This window comes from Pristiophorus japonicus, unplaced genomic scaffold (genome assembly GCF_044704955.1).
Source record: "Pristiophorus japonicus isolate sPriJap1 unplaced genomic scaffold, sPriJap1.hap1 HAP1_SCAFFOLD_534, whole genome shotgun sequence".
Classification (NCBI taxonomy): domain Eukaryota; kingdom Metazoa; phylum Chordata; class Chondrichthyes; family Pristiophoridae; genus Pristiophorus; species Pristiophorus japonicus.
The window spans coordinates 164,318-185,696 of NW_027254441.1; the positions used below are offsets into that span (position 1 = coordinate 164,318).

At 47.4% G+C, this 21,379-nt stretch overlaps 2 protein-coding genes and 1 pseudogene across 4 annotated transcripts in view; 2 read left to right on the forward strand and 1 right to left on the reverse strand.

The window, feature by feature from the left end:
• LOC139254096 (zinc finger protein 229-like) overlaps positions 1-619 on the forward strand; it is a 97,547-nt gene extending 96,928 nt beyond the window's left edge. Inside the window, exon 2 of the transcript XR_011591998.1 lies at positions 347-619. The gene's annotated coding sequence lies outside the window, so the exon portion shown is untranslated. The remainder of the gene's footprint in view (positions 1-346) is intronic.
• The window catches only part of LOC139254094 (zinc finger protein 432-like), a 157,446-nt gene that overhangs the window by 59,334 nt on the left and 76,733 nt on the right, over positions 1-21,379 (reverse strand). The window contains exon 3 of one of the 3 annotated variants that reach the window (XR_011591997.1): positions 17,691-18,176. The exons of the other annotated variants lie outside the window; for them this stretch is intronic. The gene's annotated coding sequence lies outside the window, so the exon portion shown is untranslated. Of the gene's footprint in view, positions 1-17,690; positions 18,177-21,379 lie in introns of those variants that run through there. 3 annotated transcript variants of the gene reach the window in all.
• The window catches only part of LOC139254097 (zinc finger protein 229-like), a 72,900-nt pseudogene continuing 53,919 nt past the window's right edge, over positions 2,399-21,379 (forward strand).

Genomic DNA, 21,379 nt, shown 5'->3' on the forward strand with positions numbered 1-21,379 from the left:
AATGGATCTTGAATACCACAGCATGGTGACAAAATTGAATGTAAGACTTTTTGAAAAAAATGCCTGGAATGAATGATTTGGAATCATGTGTTATCTTCCACGACAGATTGCTCGAGAGGGAAGATAAAGAACTTGCAGCAAACACATTGCAGATACCTTTTGTATTGTTCAATCACAAAGGCTGGACATAGGTTTGTGTGAAAATAAAATTGACTATCTAAATAGATAGGAGTTGCTGCTCAAGCATTCAGGAAGGGAAATGTAATCCATATAACCTAAGTTTGAGCTGTGGAGGGAAGACCTCTCACAGAGCGGTGCTATTTTTCCTTTTGTTTTTTTTTTGCAGAAGCAAGTGGAAGCGAGGTCGCAGGATGAAATATCGCAGCCAGCAAGGTCCAGGTGAACGAGGGAAGGCCAGTGTGCCTAGAATGCTGGGGAAACATCGTCGACCTACATTCTTCCTGGTTAAGCAACACCTCGATTTCAAAATGTTCATGCTTATTTTCAGATCCCTCCCTGGCCTCGCCCCTCCCTATCTCTGTAATCTCCCCCAGCCCCACAACCGCTGAGATATCTGCTCGCCTCTAATTCTGCCTTTTTGAGCATCCCTGATGGTAATCGCTCAACCTTCTGTTGCCTCGACCCCAATCTCTAAAACCTCTCCACCTCTCATTCCTCCTTTAATCTGCTCCTGAAAATCTATGTCTTTGATCAAGCTTTTGGTCACCTGTCCTGATATCTGCTTATGTGGCTTGGTGTTATGTTTTTGTCTTATAATCCTCTGTGAAATTCTTCAGGACGTTTTACACATTAAAGGCATGATATAAATACAAGTTTTTGTTTTTGTTTTTGCTGATTCCCTTGATTTGACCTTTCATGGTATTATATAGAATGTGCAGCATAGAAACAGGCCATTCAGCCCAACTGGTCCATGTCGTGGTTTAAACTCCACACGAACCTCCTCCCACCCTATCAACATATCCTCCTATTCCTCTACAGTGAGGAGTTCCACAATCACTGGTAGAAACATAGAAACATAGAAAATAGGTGCAGGAGTAGGCCATTCGGCCCTTCGAGGCTGCACCGCCATTCAACAAGATCATGGCTGATCACCCACCGCAGCACCACCCCCCCCCCACGCCCGCTCCACACCCGCCGACCCCCCCAACCGCAAGGACCACATCCAACTCCCTCCCGAACACATCCAATGAACCGGCATCAACAACTCTCCGTGGCAGGGAAACCCACAGGCCAACCCGAGTGAAGAAGTCTCTCCCCATCCCAGTCCCAAACAACCCACCCCCCATCTCAAGAACGTCCCCCCGCCCCCCCACCCCAGCTCCGGACCCACCCAACACCGGGAACACTCCCCCCGCACACAACCTGCCCCTTCCCGTCAGAATCCTTCCCAAATGCCGAACACCCTCGGATGTCGAGCCCCCAGCCCCGCCCACCCCGGAGCCACACCCCCCCGATGCCAACCACACCACATCCACCAACCGCCATCTGCGCAGTCAACCCGTCCACCCCACTCTGAACACTCCCCGCACCGAGGCACAGAGCCCCCAGGCCCGCCCCTCCAACACACTTCGCCCCCCCCAGACCTCCGCTGCAATGTGGCCCCTCCCATCCCCCGCCCTGGGTTTCTCCGCCCCCCCACCTCCACCACTCTCCCCTCCATCCCCCGCCCCCGTCTCCCCTCCACTTCCCTCTGCCTCCCCACACAGGCTCCCATCTTGGGGGCGGCAGCCTTCTGGGGCTGGGAATTTTAGCCCCCAGCGTGGAAGTCCTGCTCCCGCCGCAGCATTGGCCTTACCACTCCTCAATGGAAGCGGAGCGCAATTTCCCACACTCCTAGCCCCCATCCAAAGGGCCAATGTGTGAGTGTATGCAGTGATTGTTGGCAGCCTATTCAACCTTGGGGGCATCACAGTCCAAAACAACGCCCCCTTCGCAGACTTGGCCTTTGCTGCTGGGGTGAGTGGACAGTGATCAGTAGCAGGAGCCCAGGACACTGAGGTTAACTGCAGTCTCCCCAACTGCAGCCCAGGCTGGGATCCGAATGACAGCCCCCACAGTGAGCAGCTGGAATGTGCAACCTCTCCTGGTCTGCACTGGGGAGCAAGGGAGGTCAAGGGTCAGCACAGAATCAAATCAACCTTGACCCCCAGCCTCCCTCACTCAGGAGAACCAAGTTGCATTGATATAATGTCGTCTGCACTTTTCATGACGTCAATACGTTCCAGCCCGCGTCACCCTCGGCCGCCCGCCCACTGTTCCTGCGATCTCGCTCCCCATTGTTCGGAAGCTCCCGTCAATCAGTCCGTGGGCCCGGGTCACGTGCCGCTCGAGTGCGCGCGCTGCCCAACGGCCGGAGGCGGGGAGAAGGTTCCGGAGCGGGGAAGAGGAGGAAGTGGCAGCGGCGCAGGGGAGCACCCGGAACCGGCGGGGAGGCTTTCTAAACACCCGGGGTAGGCCTCAGGCCCCGAACAACAACCTGCGGCTCCGGCGTTTGCCCCGAGCTCGAGTGGGTCAGACCCTTCGGGGAGGCGGGAGGAGATTGTGGGGGCGGCGGAGGGGGTGGGCCGGGGAGCTTCACCCACACCCGCTGTAGGCCTCAGGCCCCAATCACAGCCCACAGGCTGAGCCCGGCTTTGTCCCCCCCGCGGTGACAGGCCCAGGGGCTGGCTCACTCTGGCTGCCTGCCTCTCCTCCACGGTCAGGGAAGGAGGGAGAGAGAAAACGGGCAACTCGGGGCCAGTTAGTCTGACATCAGTCCTTGGGGGAAATGCTGCAATCCATTACTACACAAGTGTAACAGGGCACTGAGAAAATCAGGCTCTCAGTCTGCACTCAACATGGTCTTGTGGGAGGGAAATCGTCTTTAATACATTTATTAAGCTTTTTGAGGATGTCAGCAGCAGGGTGGATGAAGGGGAACCAGTGGCTGTAATGTTGCAGGATTTCCAAAACGCATTTGATGTGCCACATAAAATGCTAATTGAGAGCTCACGGAGCTGGGGGTAATATATTAGCACGGATAGAGGATTGGTTAACGGACAGAGAGTCGGGATACACGGGACATGTTCCAGTTGGCAGGCTGTAACTAGTGGGGTACTGCAAGGATCGGTCAGCTTTGGTCTTAGCTTTGCTTTGGCCTCAGCTATTTACAATCTATATTAAAGACTTGGATGACGGGATCAAGTACAATGTATCCACGTTTGCTGACGATACAAAGCCAGGTGGGAAAGTACGCTGTGAGAAGGATGCAAAGAGCCTGCAAAGGGATTATGGACAGGTCAAGTGAGTGGGCAATAAGGTGGCAGATGGAGTATAATGTGGGGAAATGTGAGGTTGTTCACTTTGGTAGGAAGAATAGAAAAACTGAATATTTTTTAAATGGTGAAAAACTAATAAATGTTGGTGTTCAGAGAGATTTAGGTGTCCTTGTACAGGAAACACAGAGCGCTGGCATGCAGGTACGGCAAGCAATCAGAAAGGCATGTTGGCCTTTATTGCCAGGGGGTTGGAGTACAAGAGTAAGGAAGTCTTGCTACAACTGTACAAGGCCTTGGTGAGACCACACCTGCAGTACTGTGCACAGTTTTGGTCTCCTTATCTGAGGAAGGATATACTTGCCTTAGAGAGAGTGCAATGCAGGTTCACCAGATTGATTCCCGGGATAGGGGGATTGTCCTATGAGGAGGGATTGAGCAGTATGGGCCTATACGCTCCGGAGTTTAGAAGAATAAGAGGGGATCTCATTGAAACATGTAAAATTCTGAGGGGGACTGACAGGGTAGATGCTGAGAGGTTTTTTCCCCCGACTGGAGAGTCTAGAAATAGGGCCCACAGTCTCAGAATAAGGGGGTCGGCCATATAAGACTGAGATGAGGAGGAATTTCTTCACTCAGAGGTTTGTAAATCTTTGGAATTCTCCACCCCAAAGGACTGTGGGTGCTGAGGTGTTAGTATATTCAAGACTGAGATATATAGATTGTTGGACTCTGGGGGAATGAAGGGATATGGAGATCAGGCAGGAAAGTGGAGCTGAGGTTGAAGTTCAGCCATGATCATATTGAATGGCGGAGCAGGCCCGAGGGGCTGTATGGCCGATTCCTGCGCCTAATTCTTGTGGTCTTTTGTCTTGTCGGTGCCCAGATGGCCCTGGAGAGGGAATATGCGGTGTGCATTGGTTCCTTCATGCCTTGGTGACCGGTGGCACCTCAGGGTACGGAGTGTCTCATACACACTGGGAACAACATTCTGGTTTAGTTGGGAAGGTTCCCTTTGCTTTTGTTGCTTATTTTGCCGCCTTTTAATTCGATTGAATCACATGTTTGTGGGAACAAGAGAGGAAAGAATATTCCATGGAAGCTGGAATTGTCTGTTTTGATTTTCTGCCCTGGACTTACAGTGATGACTTTTGTGAACTCTTTTACAGGGTATTAGAAGGGGAGGATTTACAGACGGGAAATTCAAACCAAACATCACATCAAGATCTGACGTCGTCACTCGATTCATCAGGACCTAAATATCATCGGCCTTTGAAAGTGGAAGGAGAAATATTTGCCTGTTCTGCCTGTGGGAAAAGATTTCAAACATCAGTGTGACTGGAAAAGCACCGAGACATACACACCTGAGTGAGATTGTTCCAGTGCACTTACTGTGGAAAGAGCTTTAACCAGTTACACAGTCTGAAAAAACATCGCACCATTCACCCTGGGGAGAAACCGTACACATGTTCTGTGGCGACCAGGCTTCAACTGATCGTCCAACCTGGAGAGACACAAGGACACCCCGCACCATGGAGAAACCGTGGAAATGTGGAGACTGTGGGAAGGGATTCAATTACCCATCCCTGTTGGAAACTCATCACTACAGTCACACCAGAGAGAGGTCGTTCTGCTCAGAGTGTGGGAAGGGATTCACTCGCTCATCCACCCTGTCGGCACACCAGCGTCACTGACACCACGTGGACTGGGAAAGTATGTTAAAGGGTAAGACTGTAGAAACGCAGTGGCAAACATTTAAAGAGATATTTCATAACTCTCAGCAAAGATTTATTCGTGAGAAACAAAGATGCTTAGAGAAGGCTGAACCATCCCTGGCTAACTAAGGAAGTAAAGGATGGTATCAAATTGAAAAAAAGGCAAACAATGTTGTGAAGGACAGTGGAAGGCCAGAGGATTGGGAAATTGTTAGAAACCAGCAAAGGGCGACTAAAAAAAATGATGACCGAGAAGATAGCAGTTGAGAGCAAACTAGCAAGAAATATCAGTAAGAGCTTCGACAGGTATATAAAAAGGAACCGAGTAGCTAAAGTAAACATTGGTCCCTTAGAGGATGAGACTGGAGAATTAATATTGGGAAACACGGAAATGGCAGAGATTTTGAACAAATATTTTGTGTTGGTCTTCACGTTAGAGGACACTAAAAACATCCCAATGGTTGATAACCAAGGAGCTATTGTGGTGGGGAGGGGGGACTTAAAACAGTCACTATCACTAGAGATAAAGTACTAAGCAAACTAATGGGACTAAAGGTGGACAAGTCCCCTGGACCTGATGGCTTGCATCCTAGGGTCTTAAAAGAAGTGGCTGAAAAGATATTGGATACATTGATTGTAATCTACCAAAATTCCCTGAATTCTGGAGAGGTCCCAGCGGACTGGAAAACCGCAAATGTTACATTCCTATTCAAGAGACGGAGACAGAAAGCAGGAAACTATAGACCAGTTAGCCTACCATGTCATTGGGAAAATACTGGAGCCCATCATTAAGGATGTAATAGCAGGGCATTTCGAAAATCATATTGCAGTCAAGCAGAGTCAGCATGGTTTTATGAAAGGGAAATCATGTTTGACAAATTTGCTGGAGTTGTTTGAGGATGTAACGAGCAGAGTGGATAAAGGAGAACCCGTTGATGTCATATATTTGGATTTCCAGAAATAATTCGATAAGGTGCCACACAAAAGGTTACTGCACAGGCTAAGAGCTCACGGGGTTGGGGGCAATATATTGGCATGGATAGAGGATTGGTTAACGAACAGAAAACAGAAAGTCAGGATAAATGGTTCATTTTCAGGTTGGCAAACTGTAACTAGTGGTGTGCTGCAGGGATCAGTGCTGGGACTTCAACTATTTATAATTTATATTAATGACTTGGATGAAGGGACTTGGTGTAATGTAGCCAAATTTGCTGCAGATACAAAGATAGGTGGAAAGCAAGTTGTAAGGAGGACGCGAAGAATCTACAAAGGGATTTGGATAGGCTCAGTGAGTGGGCAAAAATCTGGCAAATGGACTATAATGTCGTAAAATGTCAGGTTATCCCCTTTGGTAGTAAAAATGTAAAAAATTATTATTTAAATGAGGACGATTACAAAATGCTGTAATACAAAGAGATCTGGGCATTCTTATACATGAAACGCAAAAAGTTAGCATGGAAGTACAGCAAACAATCAGGAAGGCAAATGGAATGCTGGCCTTTATTGCAAGGGGGATGGAGTATAAAAGTAGGGAAGCCCTGCTACACCTGTACAGGGCGTTGGTAAGACCACAGCTGGGGATTGCTACACCAGACGGGAGGGGCAACATTTGGGGACACTGATTCCCCACCAATTCCCATTCCCCTTGTGGATAATGGAGGGGCCACTGTGTGTAATGTGCAAGTCAGTAAGAATTGTCAGCCAGCTCTTTCTAATTGGAGATGTTCTTCAGTGGAAACTTTCATACTATTGTAGATTTTGTACCAAAGAGCAACTTCGGATTAAAGTAAAAGTTCATAATCTTATTGCAAACTAAATTTCTGTTGAGAGTCGCTGAATTAAGGGGAAAGATAACATACAATGTTTCTTAAATGGAGACTGCAGCCCCAAGAACACAATCAGCAATATAAAGTCCAGCCCAGTTATAGGGTTATTAACATCAGCAGAAACAAACCTCAACTGTCAGAATGAATGTGGTTCAGTCGTGATGTGATTAACAGCAATAACAACAGATTCCAACCCCTGCAGTCACTTGTGAACTCGCTAGTGTGTCAGCAGGTCGGATGACGGAGGGAATCCCTTCCCACACTCTGAGCAGGTGAACGGTCTCTCCCCAGTGTGAACTCTCTGGTGAGTTACAAGTTGGGAAGACCCAGTGAATCCTTTCCCACACTCAGAGCAGGTGAATGGCCTCTCCCCAGTGTGAACTCGCTGGTGTGTCAGCAGGTTGGATGACCCAGTGAATCCCTTCCCACAATCTGAGCAGGTGAACTGCGTCAATGAATTTCCAGCTCAGACGGTGATCTGAATACCTTCCCACAGTCCCCACATTTCCACGGTTTCTCCATGGTACGGATATCCTTGTAACTCTCCATGGTTGGACGATCAGTTGTGAATGGTGCGATGTTTTTTCGGGCTGTGTAACTGGATAAAGCTCTTTCCACAGGCAGTGCACTGGAACACTCTCACTAGGGTGTGTGTGTCTCGGTGCCTTTCCAGTCACACTGATGTTTGATATCTTTTCCCACAGGCAGAACAGACAAACATTTCTCCTTCCACTTTCAAAGGCCGATGAATCGATTGACTCCGTCAGATCTTGACGTGATGTTTGGTTTGTGTTTCCTGTCTGAAAATCTCCCCTTCTAATATTCTGTAAAAGGAGATAACAAAACTCATCACCGTCAGTACAAGACAGAAATTCAGGATAGACACATCTAGTTTCCATGGAACATTCTTTCCACTCTTGCTCTTCCAAAGCTGTAAATCCCTGTCCCACACATTGTCCCTCCTGCTGTGCTGAAATCCAAATCCATCGCACATTTCTAGACTGTTTCTCCTCCACTCCCAGTTTTCACCACCAATTCTGTCTGTGTTCAGGTCTACACTCACTGGTTCCCCTCCCCCTCATCCCTTAAAGGAACAGTGCAGATGGAGCTTTACTCTGTATCTTACCCTTGCTGTACCTGTCCTGGGAGTGTATGATGGGACAGTGTAGAGGGAGTCTTGCTGTATCAACATGGGAATGTTTGATGGGACAGTGTAGAGAGAGCTTTCCTCGATATCTAACCCTTGCTGTACCTGCCCTGGGGATGCTTGCTAGGACAATGTAGAGGGATCTTTGCTTTGTATTTAACACGAGCTGTCCCATCCCTGGGAGTTTTTGGATGGTACAGTGTAGAGGGAGCTTTACTCTGTATCTAACCCGTGCTGTACCAGCCGTGAGCGTGTTTGATGGACCAGGGTAGAGGGAGCTTTACTCTGTATCTAAATGATGCTATACTTGCCCTGTGAATTTTTGATGATAATTGCAGAGCAAGCTTTGCTCTATCTAACCCGTGCTGTACCTGCCCTGGGAGTGATTGATGGGAAGGTATAGAGTGAGATTTTCTCTATCTAACCCGTGCTGTACCTGCCCTGGGAGTGTCTAATTAGTGAGTGTAGAGCATAAGCACAAACGAATATAAGAAATAGGAGCAGCAGCAGGCCATACAGCCCCTCGAGCCTGCTCTGCCACACAACACGAACATGGCTGATCTGATCATGGACTCAGCTCCAATTCCCTGCGCTCCCTATAACCCTTTATTCCCTTATCAGTTAATAAACTGTCTATCTCTGTCTTAAATTTATTCAATGTCCCGTCTTCCACAGCTCTCTGAGGCAGCAAATTCCACAGATTTACAACCCTCCGAGAAGAAATTCCTCCTCATCTCAGTTTTAAATGGGCGGCCCCTTATTCTAAGATTATGTCCCCTAGTTCTAGTCTCCCCTATCGGTGGAAACATTCTCTCTGCATCCACCTTGTCAAGCCCTGTCATAATCTTATACGTTTCGATAACATCACCTCTCATTCTTCTGAATTCCAATGAGAAGAGGCCCAACCTTCTCAACCTTTCCTCATAAGTCAACCCCCTCATCTCTGGAATCAACCGAGTGAACCTTCTCTGAACTGCCTCCAAAGCAAGTATATCCTTTCGTAAATATGGAAACCAAAACTGTACGCAGTATTCTTGGTGTGGCCTCACCAATGCCCTGTACAACTGTAGCAAGACTTCCCTGCTTTTATTCTCCATCCCCTTTGCAATAAAGGCCAAGATTCCTTTGGCCTTCCTGATCACTTGCTGTACCTGCATACTAACCTTTTGTGTTTCATGCACAAGTACCCCCAGGTACCACTGTACTGCAGCACTGTGCAATTTTTCTCCATTTAAATAATAACTTGCTCTTTGATTTTTTTTCTGCCAAAGTGCATAACCTCACACTTTCCAACATTATACTCCATCTGCCACATTTTTGCCCACTCACTTAGCCTGTCTATGTCCTTTTGCAGGTTTTTTGTGTCCTCCTCGCACATTGCTTTTCCTCCCATCTTTGTATCGTCAGCTACGTTACTTGGCTACGTTACGCTCGGTCCCTTCTTCCAAGTCATTAATATAGATTGTAAATAGTTGGGGTCCCAGCACTGATCCCTGCAGCACCCCACTAGTTACTGATTGCCAACCCGAGAATGAACCATTTATCCCGACTCTCTGTTTTCTGTTAGTTAGCCAATTCTCTATCCATGCTAATCATCATCATAGGTAGTCCCTCGGAATCAAGGACGACTGGCTTCCGCTCTTAGACTGAGTCCTTAGGTGGCTGAATAGTCCAATATGAGAGCCACAGTCCCTGCCACAGGTGGGACAGACAGTCGTTGAGGGTAAGGGAGGGTGGGACACGTTTGCTGCACATTCTTTCCGCTGCCTGCGCTTGATTTCTGCATCCTCTCGGCGATGAGACTCAAGGCATTCATGCACTTCCTCAACTTAGGGTAGTCTTTGGCCAGGGACTCCCAGGTGTCGGTGGGGATGTTGGACTTTATCAGGGAGGCTTTGAGGGTGTCCTTGTAACGTTTCCTCTGTCCACCTTTGGCTTGTTTGCCATAAAGGAATTCCGAGTAGAGCGCTTGCTTTGGGAGTGTCATGCCTGGCATGCGGACAGTGTGGCCTGTCCAGTGGAGCTGATCAAGTGTGGTCAGTGCTTCAATGCTGGGGATGTTGGCCTGGTCGAGGAAACTAATGTTGGTGCGTCTGTCCTCCCAGGGGATTTGTAGGATCTTGCAGAGGCATCGTTGGTGGTATTTCTCCAGTGATTTGAGGTGTCTACTGTAGATGGTCCATGCCTCTGAGCCATACAGCAGACAAATACCCCAGCTATTTACAATATACATTAATGATTTGGATGAAGGAATTGAGTGTAATATCTCCAAATTTGCAGATGACACTAAACTGGGTGGCGGTGTGAGCTGTGAGGAGGACGCTAAGAGGCTTTGAGGATGACTTGGACAGGTTAGGTGAATGGCCAAATGCATGGCAGATGCAGTATAATGTGGATAAATGTGAGGTTATCCACTTTGGGGGCAAAAACATGAAGGCAGAATATTATCTGAATGGTGGTAGATTAGGAAAAGGGGAGGTGCAACGAGACCTGGGTGTCATGGTACATCAGTCATTGAAAGTTGGCATACAGGTACAGTAGGCGGTGAAGAAGGCAAATGGTATGTTGGTCTTCATAGCTCGGGATTTTGAGAATATGAGCAGAGTGGTCTTACTGCAGTTGTACAGGGCCTTGGTGAGGCCTCACCTGGAATATTGTTTTCAGTTTTTGTCTGCTAATCTGAGGAAGGATGTTCTTGCTATTGAGGGAGTACAACGAAGGTTCACCAGACTGATTCCCAGGATGGCTGGACTGACATATGAGAAGAGACTGGATCGACTGGGCCTTTATTCACTGGAGTTTAGAAGGATGAGAGGGGATCTCACAGAAACATATAAAATTCTGACGGGACTGGACAGGTTAGATGCAGGAAGAATGTTCCCAATGTTGGGGAAGTCCAGAACCAGGGGACATAGTCTGAGGATAAGGGGTAAGCTATTTAGGACTGAGATGAGGAGAAACTTCTTCAGAGTTGTTAACCTGTGGAATTCCCTACCGCAGAGAGTTGTTGATGCCAGTTCATTGGATATATTCAAGAGGGAGTTAGATATGGTCCTTATGGCTAAAGGGATCAAGGGGTATGGAGAGAAAGCAGGAAAGGGGTTCTGAGGTGAATGATCAGCCATGATCTTATTGAATGGTGGTGCAGGCTTGAAGGACCGAATGGCCTACTCCTGCACCTATTTTCTACATTTGTATGTTTCTATGTATCTATCCCATGCTGTACCTGCCCTGGAAGTGTAAGGGGTTTTCAGGGAGTGTTGTTGTGCCTTGGGTGTCTCTCTCTGGGCTTCTGCCCTCACAGCTTATGCCTGGCCTGTGAGGTACCCTGAGTGCTGCAAGAGCACCCCTGGAGAGACTGTGTCCACAGCTTATGAAGGGGGTTTTGAGACTCGTGCGCTCCCACAGCTTATGCCTAGATTGTGAGGCACCTGTGAGTGTCAAACACTCCTAACCCCTTCCCTAGCCTGTGACACACAGTTGAGCGTTTTCGAGGCGCTCCTAGCTTCCCTTACACAGTTCTGACGTAAGTCTCATGATCAGGAGATGTAATACAATAGAACTGAGACAAGGTGATTCCTAGAGGAACTTAGGCTTCCAATTTATTTGACAAGGTGTATCTCAACAAACAGCAATACACCAACAAAACAATCCCCCTAAATCCCACTAAACGGACACAACGAAAATCTTTACACAAGTTTAGCAGTACAATGCCCAACCTCCCACCTTTCCTGGCCTAACTGAGATGGGAGTTCCGGGGACCAGAGGTTATACTAACTACTGTGCCTTCTGCAAGTCTGGTGGTTTGTTTCTTCTATCTTCGGTGTCTTCGGACACTGGTTTTCCTTCAGTGTCGAGAGGCTTGCTGATTGTTGGATCACGAGGGCAGGGAACCACCCACACACTACGTCAGAAACCCCTTTTTATAGCCAGATTATCCAGTCCGCCTCTCCTGCTGAAATCGATTCTTCCCATTGGTGAGCTTTGTGATTTTGAAAAATGCAGCAGTTTTAGATTATTGCGTGTTTTTTCCACTGATGTTAACCTACTCAAGGTTTGAATGGGTGTTGATTGCGTTGGCCTCCTGTAGCCATTGTGTAGGCCCTTAGGTTGTTTTGGGTTCCCTGGTTTCTAAAGGTCTGCATAATTTTCCTTCAATTCAGTTTTTCTAACCTACTCAAGGTTTGAGTAGGTGTTAATTGGGTTGGCCTCCTGTAGCCATTGTGTAGGTCCTTGGTTTGTTTTGGGTTCCCTAGTTTTCTGAAGATCTGCATAATTTCCTTCCATAGTGTAAACATGGGGAAGACAATAGTCCGATAATGGCTGTGAGTCAGTCCCACAATTTTCGAGCAAGTGCTCTCCCATTGGCTTGAAAGCCCCGTGCTTCGGGCTGACTCTGTCACACCATTGGCCCTCCGGTGTCCTCCCCTGTTCAATCACTGCTCTGCCAAGGTCAAACTGTATCGGTTTCAATTCACAGCACAGACTGATCCCACAGCCCTTTTCCTTCTGGGTAAAATCAGGGGGTATTCGTCCTCCCCTACATAATTGTCTGATGGGAGAGTGTAGAGAGAGCTTAGCTCTGTATCCAACCCTTGCTATACCTACCTTGGAAGTGTCTAATGGAAAGTGTAGAGGGAGTTTTGCTCTGTATCTATCCTTTCTGTACCTGCCCTGGAGTGTTTGAGGGAACAGAGTAGAGGGAGCTTTGCTCTATATCTTTCCCTTGTTCCATTATCCATACTCTCTGTCTCCTGCTGTTTAGCCAATTTCCTAACCAGGTCAATAATTTTCCCCCAATTCTGTGACTTCTACCTTGAATAACAGTTTTTATGTGGGACTTTATCAAATGCCTTCTGGAAATCCATATCAATAAAATTACACCAAACTAATAGCGAATTATTTCTCCCATTGAATTATTTTTAGTATCGTTTCGCTCATTGGTATTTTCCCAATACCTTCCCTGCATCCCAAGGCTAGGAAAGACACTCTGGAAGGTATGGGGAGCTGGAACTTGTCAATGATAGTAACCAAATGTATAAAAACTGAGATAATCTAGAGTGAGAAAGGAGAAAAGGCCCCAAAATGGAGCAGTGGGTAACAGGACATCAATTAGTCTCCTATGTCTCACAGAAATAAAGAACATAAGAAATAGCAGCAGGAGTAGGTCATATCACCCCTCGAGCCTGCTCCGCCATTCAATAAGATCATGGTTAATCTTTTATCTCAACTCCACTTTCCTGCACTAGCCCTTGATTCCCCAAATATACAAAAATCTATCCGTCTCTACCTTGAATATACTCAACGACTGAGCTTCCACACCTCTCTGGGATAGAGAATTCCAACGATTCATCACCCTCGGAGTGAAGAAGTTTCTCCTCATCTCAGTCCCAAATGGCCGACCCCTTATTCTGAAAATGTAACACCTGGTTCTAGACTGCACAGCCAGGGGAAACATCCACCCTGTCAAGCCCTGTAAGTATTTTATATGTTGCAATGAGATCACCTCTCATTCTTCTACATTCATAAGAACATAAGAAATAGGAACAGGAGTAGGCCATACGGCCCCTCGAGCCTCCTCTACCATTTAATACAATCATGGCTGATCTGATCATGGACTCAGCTCCACTTCCCTGCCCGCTCCCCATAACCCATTGTTTAAAAAAATTATTCAATGTCCCAGCTTCCACTGCTCTCTGAGGCAGCGAATTCCACAGATTTATAACTGAGAGAAGACATTTTTCCTCATCTCAGTTTTAAATGGCAGCCCCTTATTCTAAGATCATGCCCTCTAGTTCTAGTCTCCCCCATCAGTGGAACCATCCTCTCTGCATCCACCTTATCAAGCCCCCTCATAATCTTATACGTTTCAATAAGATCCCAGAGAAAAAGGCCCAGTCTGCTCAATCTCTCCTCATAGGGCAACCCACCAACCCCCGCCCCCGGCCCCCAAAATCCCGGGAAGCAGTCTGGTGAACCTTCATTGCACTCCCCTATGGCAAGTATGTCCTTTCCTGGGTAAGGGGACCAAAACTGTACACAATACTCCAGGTACAGTCTCACCAGGGCCCTAAATAACTGCAGTAAGACATCTTTACTCTTATCCTCAAATCCTCTTGTAATAAAGGCCAACATACCATTTGCTTTCTTAATTTCTTGCTGTACCTGCATGTTAACTTTCAGTGATTTGTGTACAAGGACACCCAGGTCCCTCTGAACACCAACATTTCCCAATCTCTCACCATTTAAAAAGTACTCTGTTTCTCTATCTTTCCGACCAAAGTGGATAACTTCACATTTCTCCACATTATATGCCATTTTCCATGTTCTTACCCACTCACTGAGATTGTCAAAAACCCCTTGAAGCCTCTTTGCATCCTCCTCACAACTTATATTCCCACCTAGCTTTGTGTCATCAGCAAACTTGGATATTCAGGTTGAACCTCCCTGGTCCGGCAACTTCCCTGGTCCGGCATCATTCCCGGCAAGGGGTCGCGACCCACACTGAGTCCCGGAGCTGGCCGCTTCTCCTCTTCCCCCCATCTCCCACCTCCCGGTCGGGTCGGAGAGGGAGCGAGAAGTGCGGTAGCCGACCGAGGCGCCGAAGCTGGGCCTGAAATGCTGTGCAGTGGGTTACTGCAGAATGCAGCCGGGTTTTTGTGCAGCATTTCGGGCCCAGCTTCAGCGCCTTGGTCGGCCGGCACACTCCTGGCTCCCTCTCCGCGCTGATCTGACGGGGGAGGGGGCAGCGGCTGGTCCCAGGTCACAGCGTGCCCCCCCCCGGGACACGGGACACAGCGGCCCCCCTCCCCTCCCAGGACACAGGACATATCATTCCCCCACCATCCCGGGACACAGGAGACAACGTGCCCCCCCTCGGGACACAGGAGACAACGTGACAACATGCCCTCGCCCCCCCCCCCCGCCCCGGGACACAGCGTGTGCAACAGCTGCACGGCACCTCGTGTTAACTGGACTCTGACGTGGATTGCAGTGAATGGAGCAGAAACCTGTCCGTAAACATTGCTGACAATGGGATTTTTAAATCTGGGGGTCTACGTAATCTCCCGTGGTCTGGGAAATTCTCTGGTCCGGCAGGTTCCGAGGGTGCCGGACTGGAGAGGTTCAACCTGTGTTACATTGGGCCCCTTCATCCAAATCATTGATATAGATTGTGAATAGCTGGGGCCCAGGCACTGATCCTTGCGGTACCCCACTAGTTACAGCCTGCCAACCTGAAAATGACCCGTTTATTCCTATCCTCCGTTTTCTCTCCGTTAACCAATCCTCAATCCATGCTAGTATTTTACCCACAATCGCATGGGTCCTCATTTTGTTCAATAACCTCCTGTGTGGCACCTTATCAAATGCCTTCAGTAAATCCAAATACACCCCATCCACTGATTCTCCCTTATCTAACCTACTAGTTACAACCTCAAAAACTGTATTCGCTGTTCACGATGTGGTCTCCTGTATATTGGGGAGACCAAATGCAGATTGGGTGAGCACTTTGTGGAACACCTCCGTTCAGTCTGCAAGTGTGACCCTGAGCTTCCGGTCTCCTGTCACTTTAATTCTCCATTCCCACTCTGACCTCTCTGTCCTTGGTGTCCTACACTGTTCCAGTGCAGCTCAACGCAAGCCCAAGGAACAGTACCCCATCTTTCGATTAGGCACTTTACAGCCTTCCGGACTCAATATCAAGTTCAACAATTTCAGACCATAATCTCTGCCCATATTTTGTTCCCTTTCCTCCCTTTCTTTTTCACAAACTTCTCCCAGTTTCCCATGACAGCTGGTAATTATTCAGGCATTCACACCCTATCTAGACTCACCTTTTGTTTCCTAACTTGTGCCATTACTTTATCAGTTTGGCCCTTCATCACCTTTGTCTCTTAAACCACTTCTGCCTCCCACCCGATCACAGATATTCCCTTTTGTTCTTTCCTCCCCTCCCCCTTTCAGGGCCCCAGCACTTCCTGAACAATCTGTTACATTTGAAACTTTTGCCAGTTCTGACGAAGGGTCACAGACCCAAAACGTTGGCTCTGCTTCTCTCCACTGATGCTGCCTGACCCGCTGAGATTTCCAGCTTTTTCTGTTTTAAATTGATTTGTTAATTCATTCTTTTTTATGATTTTAGTTTTATTACTTAATGGTTTTATCTAATTTAGTCACTAATTAAAGAAAGTAATTATAAATGAGATTGTTTGTCCGTCATCCAGTACCGGATGAGCAGAAACTTTCTCCAAATATTGGAAAGACCGAAGCCATTATTTTTGGTCCCCGTCACAAACTGCGTTCCCTAACCACTGACTCCATCCCTCTCCCTCGCATGAATCTGAGAGTGAACAAGACTGTTCACAACCTCAATGTCATATTTGACCCTGAAATGAGTTGAGCCACATATCTGCAGTACAACTAAAACTGCCTTTTTCCACCTCCGTGACATTGCCCGCTTCAGGCCCTGCTTCAGCTCTTCTGCTGCTGAAACCCTCATCCATGCCTTTGTTACCTCTAGACTTGACTATTCCAACTCACTCCTGGCCTCCCACATTCTACATTTCGTAAACTTGAGGTCATCCAAAACTCAGCAGCCCGTCCTAACTCGCACCAAGTCACGATCACCCACCACCCCTGTGCTCGCTGACCTACATTGGCTCTCGGTTAAACAACGCCTCGATTTCAAAATTCTCGTCCCAGTTTACAAATCACTCTTTTTTAGCCTCACAACCCCACGAGACGTCTGCGTTCCTCAAATTCTGCCCTCTTGAACATCCCTCATTATAATCGCTCCACCAGCGGTGGCCGTGCCCTCAGCTGCCTGGGCTCCAAGCTCGGGAACTCCCTCCCTAAACATCTCCCTCTCTTTCCTCCTTTAAGACGCTCCTTAAAACCTTCCCCTTGAAACAAGCTTTTGGACATCTGCCTTAATTTCTCCTTTTGTGTCTGGGTGTTAAATATATGTGTTGTGTCTGTAACGCTGCTGTGAAGCCCTTGGGACGTGTTGCTCCGTTAAAGGCGCTATATAAATACAAGTTGTGATTCCAGCAATGGACAGTTTGTCCGTCCGCGGAGGGACAAAGCCTGTCCGACTCACCAACCAATCAGCGGCCTGCAGCACCGTGGGCGGGCAGCCAAGTGTGACACACACCGGAATGTGCTAACGTCATGACGTCATTGCAACTTGGTTCTCCTGAGTGAGGGAGGCTGGGGGGGGGGAGGGTGGGGGGGTGAAGGTTGATGACATTCTGTGCTGACCCTTGACCTCCCTTGCTCCCCAATGCAGACCAGGCGAGGTTGCACATTCCAGCTGCTCACTGGGGGTTGTCAGCGGATCCCAGCCTGGGCTGCAGTTGGGGAGACTCAGTTAACCTCAGTGCCCTGGGCTCCTGCTACTGATCACTGTCCACTCACCCCAGCAGCAAAAACCAAGTCTGTAAACGTGGCGTTGTTTTGGACTGTGATGCCCGCAAGGTTGAATAGGCTGTCAACAATCACTGCATACCCTCACACAATCGCCCTTTGGACGGGCACCAGAAGGCAACCAGTGATTGTGGAACTCCTCACTGTAGAGGAATAGGAGGATATGTTGATCGGGTGGGAGGAGAGTCGTGTGGTGTTTAAACCCCAACATGGACCAGTTGGGCCGAATGGCCTGTTTCTGTGCTGTGTTCTATATAATACCATGAAAGGTCACATCAAGGGAATCAGCAACAACAAAAACTTGATTTATATAACGCCTTTAATGTGTAAAACGTCCCAAGGAATTTCACAGAGTATTATAAGACAAAAACTTGACACCAAGCCACATAAACAGATATCAGGACAGGTGACCAAAAGCTTGGTCAAAGACATAGGTTTTCAGGAGCAGATTAAAGGAGGAATGAGAGGTGGAGAGGTTTTAGAGATTGGGGTCGAGGCAACAGAAGGTTGAGCGATTACCATCAGGGATGCTGAAGAAGGCAGAATTAGAGGAGAGCAGATATCTCAGCGGTTGTGGGGCTGGGGGAGATTACAGAGATAGGGAGGGGCGAGGCCATGGAGGGATCTGAAAACAAGCATCAACATTTTGAAATCGAGGCGTTGCTTAACCAGGAAGAATGTAGGTCGACGATGCTTCCCCAGCATTCTAGGCACACTGGCCTTCCCTCGTTCACCTGGACCTTGCTGGCTGCGATATTTCATCCTGCGACCTCGCTTCCACTTGCTTCTGCAAGAAAAAAACAAAAGGAAAAATAGCACCCGCTCTGTGAGAGGTCTTCCCTCCACAGCTCAAACTTAGGTTATATGGATTACATTTCCCTTCCCGAATGCTTGAGCAGCAACTCCTATCTATTTAGATAGTCAATTTTATTTTCACACAAACCTATGTCCAGCCTTTGTGATTGAACAATACAAAAGGTATCTGCAATGTGTTTGCTGCAAGCTCTTTATCTTCCCTCTCGAGCAATCTGTCGTGGAAGATAACACATGATTCCAGGCATTTTTTTCAAAAAGTCTTAAGTTCCATTTTGTCACCATGCTGTGGTATTCAAGATCCATTACTGCAGATAAGAAGTTGAACATTACTGGAGTTGTTCTTTTTGTTCCAGCAAAGATCAAGGTCCTTTACACCTTGAAGTCATTTCCATGTTAAACAACCCTCTCGGTAATCTTGCACCATTATCATCATCATCATCATCATAGACAGTCCCTCGAAATGAGGATGACTTGCTTCTACGCCGAAAAGCGATGAGTTCACAGGTTTTTCAATGAAGGACCGAATATTCCGGATCCCGAACTACATCCTGAAGGGTGGAAGATGTCTATGCATGGATTTGTTTAACGTGTGGTTGCACACCAGCCACCCCTACTCCCCAACTCCTAACCCCAACCCCTCCTTCACCCCCTCACCCCAAACACCCCCCTCACCCCAAACAAACGCCCTCCTCACCCCAAACAAACGTCCCCCTCGCCCCGAACACCCGCCCCGGACACCCGCCCTCTCGCCCCGGACGCCCGCCCTCTCGCCCCAAATGCATCCCATTTCACGTATACAATTATACCAATGATCCACACTGGAGGTAAATCTCAGGAGCTTCTGTGTGATGGTGAGGTGATCACTGGACAATAAAGCTCAGAGACTGGTGGGGGGCTGCTCATTATCCTCAGTGTGATTTAATCCCCTTTCCCACTGAATACTGCGGACAGACATGGTCACCTTGGTAACAGAATGGTCAGTGTGACATCACTTTCTAAACAAGAACACACAAGACAATGGGTTATCAATAAATGGTAAAGGTATTAAACACTCTGCAATTACATTGAAAGTAAAATGCTGGAAAATAATTGGTGAAGATAATTTATCTCTGGAATTGAAGAGCAAACATTAAAAATTATGTGCTTTGTGTGTATATCTATATATATATAACTTTGTGTGATCTTTTCAGTTCTGCGTAACCTGATGTGATCCACATTCGATGTTCTTTAGCCCATCTGGTGGTGCTTGCTGGGTTAGGATCTAAAGAGACCGTGCGCTGTTCCTCCTCCCACTGCCTGGGGCAATGGGGCAGATATTTAAAGGGGCAGGGAATCCCATTTCTCTGCCTCATTATATTTGAAGGGACAGTCCAGTTTATCTTGGGGTGTTGGAGGACTTCACTAACAGAGCTCCCATCAACAGTCGCTCCTTTCTGTACTGTGCCATGATTTTAAAGCTGTCTATTTCAGTGACTTGAGCCTTTCTAAAATGTCTCACTGTGTTTGATGATCCACTTGTATAATTTGGAAAGATTTCAGAATTTTTCAGTGTGACGAAGGTGTTGGTTAAAGGTGGAGTCAAATTTGTTTCAAAATATTCTGTTCTAACCCTCCTCCAACCCCCCAAATTTTAGAACACTTCAATACTGACTGGGAAGTTCCCAAGTTCAATCCATGATCTGGGCTGTGAGTTGATCTCAGGCAAGGCAGCAGTTCAGGGATTATAATTGTCCTCAGTACCACTGGGCTAAATATGAGTTAAAATCAGCCAGTGTCCCTACTCTTCATACTGATCCAGTGACCTCAACTGGGAAGTGCGTGGATGTCATTTGAGGACAGGATATGAAGCTGTGATGCGTACCACAGTGGAAATCCTGCTGGCACTCACTGAGTTGCCTGATGGTGAGGCACTCGAGGTTAACGACTGTCTGTGGAATTGCACCCAGCCAGATTCAGCATTTTCTGGAGATAATAAATCTCAGACGATGAAAGGAATGTTGAATTTAGACAGTGAGGATGGAGGGGGAGTGTCTAGAATAAGGAATTTACAGCTTAGGGGGGACAGAATGTTGTGTAGAATCTAGAATTGTCTGTTCTGAATTTCTATCCTGTATTTAAAGTAACAATGTTTGTAACCACCATTTATTTGCAGGGTATGAGAAGGGGAGGATCTGCAACTGGGAAACTCAATCCAAACATTGCATCAAGATTTGACAGATTCCCGGATTGATCAGGATCACCTTCTCATCAGCCTTTGTAACACTGTAAATGTGGGGACAGTGGGAATGGATGCTGTTGTACATGGAAAGTGATTCAGTCGCTCATCTCACCAACGGACATTCGAGGAGTTAGATAACAGACTTTCTCCTGTGAATATAGAGCTGGGTTATTGGGCCGTAATGTGTTTACTTATTCATCTTGTTGACTCTAAATCTTTGCCAATTATTTGATGTGATCGGTTTACATGTACATATTTTTAAAAATATGTTTGCTGAGTGGATTCAAATACAAATTGAAACCAGGTTTGCAGGCGTGATGCTCCATTCACACATCGAAGGTGAGAGAGATGCTGTGGGGCACACGCCAAGTCCAGTATCAGAAGGTGATTAACAGACTGGGTTTTATGTTTAGTGATCCTGGGCATGTTATCAACACCTTCCCTGGATACCAAGGCGAGGAGATCAACTCTGGAAGGTATGGGGAACTGGGACTTGCCCCTGAGAGTAACCGAAGGTATAAGAACTAAAATAATCCAGAGTTAGAGAGGAGAAAAGGCCCAAAATGGAGCAGTCAGTAACAGGATATCAATTAGTCTCGTCTTATTTTGGAGTCATCAAATATCGACACACTCTGTTATTTGAAATATCAAAATATTAAACTCCAGCCCAGTTATAGGGGTTATTAACATCAGCAGAAACAATCCCCAACTGACAGAATGAACATGGTTCAGTCAGGATGTGATTAACAGCAGCAATAACAGTAGAAACCAATCCCTGCAGTCACTTGTGAACTCGCTGCTGTCTCAGCAGGCCGGATGAATGAGTGAATCCCTTCCCACACTCAGAGCAGGTGAACAGTCTCTCCCCAGTGTGACTGTGACGATGCATTTCCAGCTTACAAGGTTGGGTTCAGTTCTGCACCGGCTTTGCGCAGAGTGAGAATAAATTCAATGAG